Here is a 9,468-nt window from a genome sequence, read left to right as displayed (position 1 = left end):
ACAGCGGAAGCAGAGGTTGGAGTGACGCAAAGAAGGGGCCGTGAGTCGAGAAATGCAAGCAGCTGCTAAAAGCTGGAAAGGCAAGGAAACAGATTCTTCCCTAGAACCTCCCGAAGAAATGCAGCTCTGCCAACACCTTGAGTTTACCCTGCAAGACCCAGTTTGGATTTCTGACTTCCAGAACTGTAGGATAATAAACTTGTGTGTTATTTTAAGCTACTAAGTTTGTTGTAATTTGTTACAGCAGCAGTACGGAACTAACGTGGTCCTTGATTATTTCATTCAAAAAGAAAGAAGGGGTAAAGTAGAAGCAAGATCAGCCTTCCTGATATTCCTAAAATATCTGGAATACAAGGTACCTGGAGTTCATCCAAGCCCGTGTGGCTGTTTCTCCTCGCTGACTGAGTCTAGATGGTTATGCCTTCATAATTCTTGTGTGTGCAGCTCACAGTCTTTCTGTCTCCTCCCTCACTGTCTTCTTACAGTGTATATGCCTCCCTGCTCTTATTTGATACCTTCATTCTCTTGTGGTCTGAAAACCAAACAAATTATGGTTCACTTTAGAAAAACAGAAAATAGGCTTTGAATGAGGCTCAAGGAAATCTATCAAAGGACCACATGACCTTTAAAGATTTAACCGTGGCATCTATTTTGACCCTAAAGGCCCTGTAGTTTGTAATCTATGTTCGGAATTGTTTGATATTCTGGATAAACATCCCCCAAATAAACAGTTAGCTCTCTATCATTAGATAATAGATCTCACAAGTTATTTTATAGCAATCAATAATTACTATGGTGCCATGCCATGTGTAGGTGAAGAGAAAGTTAATTGGAAGACGGCTTACCTTGTATTGCCTTGTGCATCTTGATGCAGTCTGAACCTCAGTTTTTCCCACTGTAAAATGGGCTTCATTGCACCTGCTCTCTCTTTTTCTTTACTTGATTCTTACAGCTGCCAGATGAGATATTATATGGAAGTGCTTTTATGTTTATCTGCAAAGTGTGATAGAATAATGCTTGATATCAAAAGTCACAGTGAAAGTTTTATTTATTTCTACCAGTGTTTAGATATATCAAGGTTTCCTCTAGATTGTTCGGTAGAAATTCATTCGTCCATTCTTTGATCATTCATTTCTTCAGATAATAATGGTTGAGCATGCTTATATATTTTTGGTAATGCCCAACTTTTAACTGTCCTGCCACTTTCATACTGATTGAAACCTAGAGCTTTTAGCACGTGACTCCTTCCAATGACCCTGTGCCCGGGGTGGCTAGGCCTTGAGATTTACTGGCCTAGGTAAGTGGAAGAAAATGACTTAAGAGGGTTTCACATCCAACCAAAAGGAGAGGGGGAAGTCTGTCCCTTCTTAGCCAGCAAACTGGATCATCAGAGATCAGTGACCAAGCAGTCAGACATGTATAATATGACTTTTCTTCTTTCAGCCAAACTGAGAGTCGTAGGTGTTAGGAAGATTGAGAGGGCAGCCAGGAGCAGAGATGGTGTCACCCTGCTGGCTGCTTGGGACTGCGAGAAGACATCATCCCACAGAGGGAATCTCTCTGCTGCATGAGGTGCCTGCGGTACAGTGAGGACTGTGATGCAGCAGATCAGGCAGGGAGGATGTCTAAATTAGCATTCCCCAGCTTCTCTCAGCTCAAGGGGAGTGTGGAAGGGACTCAGACATTTACCTGTGGCTTGTAGAAGAAGCAGAAGTTAGATGATGATGATGTAGCTGGTGAGATTTGTCAGCACAGGAGCAAAGCGATCCTGGAGCCAAAGAGGGTGAGGCAGACCATTCAGGTCAGGGTGCCAGCAAGAGCCAAGGTGGAGCCAATGCCAGGGAAGGGCCATATGGCTGAGATGGAGCCCAGAGACCAACAGCGAGTTCACCAGCAATAGATTTCAGACTCAGAGGCCAGCAATGGTGCAGGGGACATCTTTGTGGTGAGCAGTACTGCCAAGGGACGCTGCAGGAACTGAACACGTGGAGTGACAGTCCTCTCTTTCCCACCACCCTGAAATCTCATTTCCCCACACCTAAGTGCTATTTTGAAAAGGAGCAAGTAGGGAGATCTGGAAGATTGAGTGTTTATCCAAGAGACCTGATCACCCCAAAGAGATTATTCAAACCCATGGGGACTGAGATATTACTTGCTGGCAATTTAAAGTGTAACCTCCATGCACATTATCCAAAGGATGAAAAGAAGTTTCCATCATTAGTAGAAAATAAGGGAGCTGTATCTTATTCACATAAGCTGACAGTGTGTGCAGTTTTTGACCCCAGTTACCACAGCAATGATAACAAGAATGGTTCGGTTTGTAAGGAGTGACCCAGCTCATGGCTAACTCAGCGCAGGGAGCAGAGGGGCTTCACCATGTTGGAGCAGTCTGGTTACTGGGGGTGGGGAACGTGCTCACTTCTTGCAGGGAGCGAGGATCTCCGAGGCCATGAAACTGAGCTGCGGAAGCCTGCAACTTCCTCAGGCTCTTCTGGTTATAGGTTACAGGAATCAGTGGGAACCAGCTTGAGCAAAACCTAAATCTCGACGGGAGGATATTGCAGAAGCTCCCGGATTCCGAGGGCAGAGAAGCTCCAGGGCCTCAGGGAGGTACAGGACCACCACAAGGAATCCAGAATGGGTATCTTCCCCTGTGTTCAGCCTCAAAGGCCACCAAGAGCACCTGAGTTTACAGGTTGTGGAGCCAAGTTTCTCTGCATCTCAGTTGAAATTCTCCATGAAGGGGCTCATCTGTCTCCTTTAGCCCCATCAACTCTGGCTAGGAGAGAGGGAGGGCAAGTGTACAAAACCACTCCCAAAGCAATGTTGTGGACAGGAGGGAAAAGGCCAGGCATGAGTAAGGGGTCTAGGCCCTTCCCTCCTTCCTGGTACTCTCTCCACCACAGGTAGAATGGCTGGGAGGCAGGGAGGGGCAGTGGTCAGAAGAGAGCCTGGTACCCCAGGGACTTGGAAGAGCAGTCAGCAGTCTCCCGGCTGTAAGTCAGGAAACAGAGCTGTAGAAAGTGGCTAAGGACCACGGGCGCATTTTGTCTCACTTTTCCCATTATGTTACCTTGAAGAAACTAAGTGAAACTGTCAGTGAGGAAAAAGAAAATTAATGGCAGGGAAGTCATCCCAGGACAGAAAATTGTTTAAACGTGACGCTGAGATTTCACAACGGGTTGCTATGCTGATTTTCTCAGGGCTCCTGAATGAGTCTTAGGGAAAAGTCATGGTATAATTGTAATACGATTTTGATTGCTTGATTCTCAGGAAGTTTCTCATGATGCTAAATTATTCATCTTTATAAGAAGCTTGCATAAGTAAAAGTATAAGTACTGGGGTGTTTAGGAATTAGGGGGAGGGAGGTGGAGAAGATAGGTGTAGCGAGAACACAAGAGGTGGCCAGAAAGAGTGGCTTTGCTGCTTTCCAGGATCGTGGTGTCCCTGAGAGCTCGCACTAGGCGTTACATACAGCTTGCCTTTCAGCAATGGCCTGTAGCCTAAGACGACCTGGAGTGCCCCTGTAGTCAACAAAGGGAGGCTTACTAATGCTGTAGCAAGGGAGAACTTGGGAAGCTCAGGAGTCTCGCAAAAGAGAGGACTGGGGAAGGTGTTCTTAATAAGGTTTAGGGGCTGGAGTTAGTCATAGGAAGACCTTGGCAGGATCTGATCAGATTTTGTAAACTAGGGAGTTCCTGGAGAATCCAGCGGTCTTACCTTTGGGATGTAGGAATCCGAGTCTGTGTGGAGCTACTATTAGGTCAATTCCTCCGTGGTCTTATTTCCGAACATGTGGGTCTTAAGGAGCTGGTGTTTCAAGACTTTGAACCGACTAGATGGTCTGGCACCTCTAAGTTATCATGAGCTCATATTTATGTGAAGAATTGACTTTCCTCACTTTTGTCTTACCCTCCTTTATATGGGGGCCACTGCTTGTACAACAATGATCTAAGGAGTTTGGGGTGAAGAGATTGTTATCCATTCTTATTTGCCACCTCCTCTACCTAGGACTCAGACACAAGTCCATGGAGGACTAGGTTGGAAATGGTTCTGATAGACAGATCCCATGCTAGTCTCATCAATATGCCAAGCCAGCCCTCTGTCGGCTCCCTTTTTACTAGTTAACGACATAAGAGGTGGCATGTTTCAACTCTTGGGTCTGCCTCCTGCTAGTTCTGAAATCTGGGAACAGTAACTTCACCTCTCTACATCCCAATTTCCTTATTTATACAATGGGAACAATATTAGATCTTACTTAGAAGGGTTTTGTGAAGATCAGTCAGCATTTAAAAACTTCACACATGGCATGGCACATAGTAAATATTCAAGAAATAGTTAAGTTTCTTCTGTGTTGGCAACAGTTACATTTTTCATAAAATTAGAAAGTGAAAGTAGGCAGCATCTTGCCTGACCAACCCTGCTCTGGCCTGCTTCCTTACTGTCACCCAGAGAGCCTTAAACCTGGGAGAATTTGTTCCCAAATTGTACATTTGGGGGCCCCAGATTGTCATCTGGGCCAGTAATACCTTCCAGGATGACCACATGGTACCCTGAGGTTGCTTCTCAGGTCAGAGCCAGTAAGTGTGCAGCAGGTTGTGTTTGGATCCAGAGATTGAGGGGAGGAGGGGAGGGGGGAGGGAAAGAGGAAGGAAGAAAGGAAGGAAGGAAAGAAGGAAGGAAAGAAAGAAGGAAGGAAGGAAGGCAGGAAGGAAGGAAGAGCAAACGAAGGAAGATTTTCTTTAGGATTTATTTTTTGGCCAGATTTCCTAGCTTTTTATATAATCATTCTCTTTCAGCAATTTTTAAACAGACTATCATGTTGTTTCTTATTTAAATAGTTTCCTGCCAATTTATCACAGAAAGTAGTAGCTAACAGTGAGCAGCCACAGCCTAGCATGGAAGGGCCTGTGGCTTCCTGAATTCTGATCCACACAGGCAAGTGACCAGATATCACCAGGTTATTCATGTGTGGCAAATTGCTAAGACATAAAAAATGAACTTGATGGCTGCCTCATCAGCGTCCTGATGGAAAGCATTTCTGAAAACCCACTCTGTGTGGGGCTCTGATCACAGTGAAAGAAGCTGTGAGGCCACTCACTGTATATAATTGTCCTTGACTCACTTAGAGGTTCAAGTCCGAGCCACTGTCACCTCAGCCAGTCCAAGAAGAAATGGACATGGCACTAATGCTGCAAGAGCATGAGCCCACGTGAGGAAAGTGTTTTACGCTCTCTCTGGGGTTGATATTCTAGATGATGATCACACTGAGAGTTTGGTTGGAGACTGAAAGAAGTAAGTTAGCTTGTGACCATTCTCTGAACATCCATGCCTTGTATGAGTATTTACGTTGCATATGAAGAAAAGTGAACTCTGGTTTTTTATTGCCCAAATACAGATAAATTGATGCATTCTGTTGTTGGACTTCATATTGACCGCATGGCTAGAAAATGCATGTCCTTTGAGATAAATGTATTGTCTCTTAGAGGGACTGGGTAGTTTCTGCATCTCCAGGAAGTTCTGCTTCCCAATATGGTACCTGTCTAGGTGCATATGTGTGAATATGCTCCACCCCCAGGCCTAGATTAAAAAACTTGACCCACTGCTATTCCGGGAAGAGAAGTTCATCAGTAGTACCGATCGTTCCCACTTTAGGCATCTACCACAGCTTCACCCAGAGGATTAACATCACAACACCAACGCCTGAGCTGAAATCCAAACCAACTCTGAACTCAGAACGACTGCACTGACTGGTGGGTAAACAGAGGGATTTGCAAGTGTACCTACAGACTCACTCACAGTCATTTCACTCACCGTCAAGAAGGACCAGTGCACGGAGAAGCCACAGAGAAGCCAAGCATGGATGGAGGGTGTAAATGCCAGCACGTTGACCCTAGGAACAGTTTGTGGTTGTTTCCTTTTTTTTTTTAAGCTTCACATGTAATATACATAGTGAAGTCTGTAAATATGGACCTGAATTTTTATAAAGTGAACTTTGCCTTGTCAAGGAAACAGGTTCGTTGGCTTTTCTCTGACGGCTTCAAATGGTTTATGCCAGTGTTATTTTATACAGCTTTTAGAGTTGCTTTCAGTGGGAGGTTTGTCAGACACAACTGCTCCATCATAGTCAGAAGTGGAAGCACTCCTGTGTTTGTTTTTTAATTGATTCACTATTAGAGATCCATTAAAAATTCAAGATGAAAATGTAAAATCTTTTGTGTCAGTTTTACAAATGTTGTCATTTTCCTGCCTTCCCGTGGTTGAGGACTGATTGCATACAGCGAAGTGTGCAGATCCGAACTGTACAGTTCAGTTAGTTTTGACACATGTATATTTGTGTAGCTGTGTTATTTTATTTTCAGGTGTTTTCTTTATGTCATCTAACTTAACACTAAAATAGCTTTGGCATGATAGTCAAGATTCATAAATCAAGCAAATTTTCATAATTTGGAATTTCACGAGGTTAGTTAAGCAACTGTGTGAATTACCATTTTAATGCCTTGCTCCCTACACCGAGTACACAGCATGCCTGGCTCACAGAAGATGAATAAAATGTCTTCTACATTGAAGTAAACTGTTAACTTTATTTTAAAAAGTAAGTTTGCCTTCAGTAATAAATAACTATAAGTTTGGCAATTTTGTTTGAGTTATTTTTAAACCACTTTTTATTATATATGTAAATCACTTTTATTGTTTAATGACGGAAAAATGTAGAAAAGCTTCCCCCCAAATTCCTCACCAGTAAGTCTGTTCTAGATATAATCAATATTTGCAGTTTGGTATATACTCTCCTTGGCATTTCATGCATATAGATTTTTTAAATAAAAAATACTGTCATACATGTTTATAAGTTTTTTCCCAATAAACATTTGTCTCACATCAACAATTATACTTCCACACTTCTGTTTTAAATAAATGTATATAACATATTGCATGGAATTTACTTTAAAAATACCCTGTTGTTGAAACTTTGGATTATTTCCATATATTTGCCATTAAAACCCATGCTACGTTATACCCCAAAGTGAAAACATTTTCTAATCCACTAATTATTTCCTTAGGATAAATTTGTACCAGTGCAATTGCTTAGTCAATGTCATTTACATTTTTTTAAAGACTTTTTTTCAAATAGCAAGGTCTCCCATGAGAAATTCTTTGCCCGTTTGGCTTCATCAGCTGCATGGGATAGGTCTTAATTCTCCACTAACCGCATCAACAAAGACAGAAAATATGTCATTGTTTTAATTTGTATCTCTTTTATTACAAATGAGGTTGAGCCTTTTTCCCTTGTGTTATTCTCTCTACATACATTATTTCTTTCTTTTAAAAGATGTGTATTTATACTTTCTCTTTTTGGATGGCTCATGCTTTTCTTACTGATCTCTAATAGCTGTCTGTATATTACACATACGACAACCATTGAACTTTCCTGTATGTTACACTGTTCCCCCGTTGTCATTTGGCTTCTGGTTGTGTTTCCTGTTGCAGTTCCGGTGAAGCCTCACAGCTCAGCGCTGCAGAGCCCCAGGCACAGGATGCAAAGCAGGGAGCAGGGTCAGAGGGAGCTGAGGCTGGAGAGTCAGGCACAGGCCAGCTCGACGAAGGGCTGGCTGCTTACACGAAGGACCTAGGAGGGTCTACCAGGAGGGAGGTCCTTAGGAGGAGGGGGATTTAAAAATACCGAGGGAGTGAAGTCTTCAGTTTTCGCTGACTAGCTGAGGAACGTGAGATCGACAGAGGTGACGTGGATAAGGCCCAGACTTCCGGCCTAGGCAGTGCGGTGGAGAGCGGTGCCGGGAACTCGGTGAGGGCCACCAGGTGGAAGCAGGCTTGGAAGGCAGAGGATGAGCATCATATAGAGTTACTGTCTTTGCAGGGTCTGCAACACTCAGGTATCATGGGCCTTCAGAGCCCCACGGCTGAGTTCAGTCCCCGGCACACGGTGGATTGCCTTGTGGGTCAGTTTAATTGAAATGAATTCACGGTCAGCCTCCATCAGGTAGGGTGTTCTCTTTGGTGCCTTTTGACCTCGGTGCCTGGTGCCAGCGCTTCATACCTAATTTTAACAATCTCAGTTCTGCTTCTTCGGAACTCACAGATCCCAAAGGGCATAGAGGTCACAAGCGACATTCCTGTTATATCTGGCCGAGGGGTAGGACTTTCCTAGGGGCCTTGTTTCTTTGTTTTCTCTCATCTGGGGTTTATGTGGCCTTCCTAAGTTTAAGTGTTTCTGCGTGTTCTGCCTGGATTTCCTGGTGGAATCCAAGAAGTGGCTTTTGCCCTTTTCTGATCTTCAGCAACTTCTTTGGCTCAGGTGAAGCAACTCACTGTGAACCCTCTTTCAGCCTCAGAGGAATTAGATGGTCTCCAGAGAAGGCACTGCTCTGACCAGCAGTGCCACGAGATGCCGCTCCCACTCAGCAAGTTCGGGGAACTGCAGGTCACCCTGAGGGTGCTGGTGGGCCAGGGGAGCGGTGTTCCAGCTCTAGGGGAGAACAGAGGCAAAGAGGTTGTTGGGTGAGCGCGTGAGTGGGTGGTGGGGGCTTGTTAGAGGGAGCGATCTACACAGAAAAGCTTGTGAGAAATTCAGAACCAAAACTACTTAATTCTGTAGTTTCCAATACTCACAGCTATTACAAAGCTCACATTTGGGCTAATTCTACAAGTCATTAATCCTCCACTCCAAGCTGTGCTGGATTTGTGATCACATTAGAGCTCCACGAGTGATTAAATCTCCCCCTTTGTGTGTAAAACAGCCTGACCATAAATCTCAGGAGGGTCGGTCCAGGTAGAAGAGGCAGCCACACCAGCTCCCTACCTGAGACCCCTGGAAGGCATGTATGCATCTGATTTGCATTCATCTACTTCACAAACAGCTCTAAGGACTATGTGGAAGGGAGGCCAGTGATAGCTCAGTGGTAGAGCACATGCTTAACATGCATAAGGTCCTGGGTTCAATCCCCAGTACCTCCGTTTAAAAAAGAAAAAAGAGATTATGCAAACAGTGGACTAGCAAGCTTCATTTTACGTGCTAGAGAGGGGTTGGAGGTGAGAGGAAGCAATAGGGTCTCTCCCATAAGCAAGCTTTGCGTCCCTTTGATATTTTGTAATATGTCCTCTTTTTCATTCACACTTAAAACATTATCAGGCACCTGCTTTGTGCCATGCCATACCAGTCATGGACAGCCCAGAGACGACTAAAACACAGCCCTTGTTCTGGAGAAGCCAATGGCAGGAGGCGGATGGAGGCACATCAGAACTTATAATTCAGCACCATTGTGACTACAGTTGCATGAACCAAGTCCTATGGGGCCATGAAAAAGGATGCAAGTAACTCTGTGTGTTGGGGCTTCACAGAGGTTTATGCAACATGGGTTTGTGCCTTTAAGGATTTCAGCAAGAGGACGGGGGTGGTGGGGAGAAACTAAAGCAGAGGGAACGTGTACGCAAAGGCGAGGAGGATTCCTA

At 44.3% G+C, this 9,468-nt stretch overlaps 1 long non-coding RNA gene across 2 annotated transcripts in view; it reads right to left on the bottom strand.

Moving 5' to 3' along the window:
• Positions 1 to 6,575: 6,575 nt before the first annotated feature.
• LOC141578147 (uncharacterized) overlaps positions 6,576 to 9,468 on the bottom strand; it is a 60,833-nt gene continuing 57,940 nt past the window's right edge. For both annotated transcript variants that reach the window (XR_012508118.1, XR_012508119.1), the window contains exon 3: positions 6,576 to 8,485. This is a non-coding gene — a long non-coding RNA (uncharacterized LOC141578147). The remainder of the gene's footprint in view (positions 8,486 to 9,468) is intronic.

Source organism: Camelus bactrianus, chromosome 7, assembly GCF_048773025.1.
Source record: "Camelus bactrianus isolate YW-2024 breed Bactrian camel chromosome 7, ASM4877302v1, whole genome shotgun sequence".
In the NCBI taxonomy this organism is placed as follows: domain Eukaryota; kingdom Metazoa; phylum Chordata; class Mammalia; order Artiodactyla; family Camelidae; genus Camelus; species Camelus bactrianus.
This window is presented reverse-complemented; position numbering and strand designations above follow the sequence as displayed.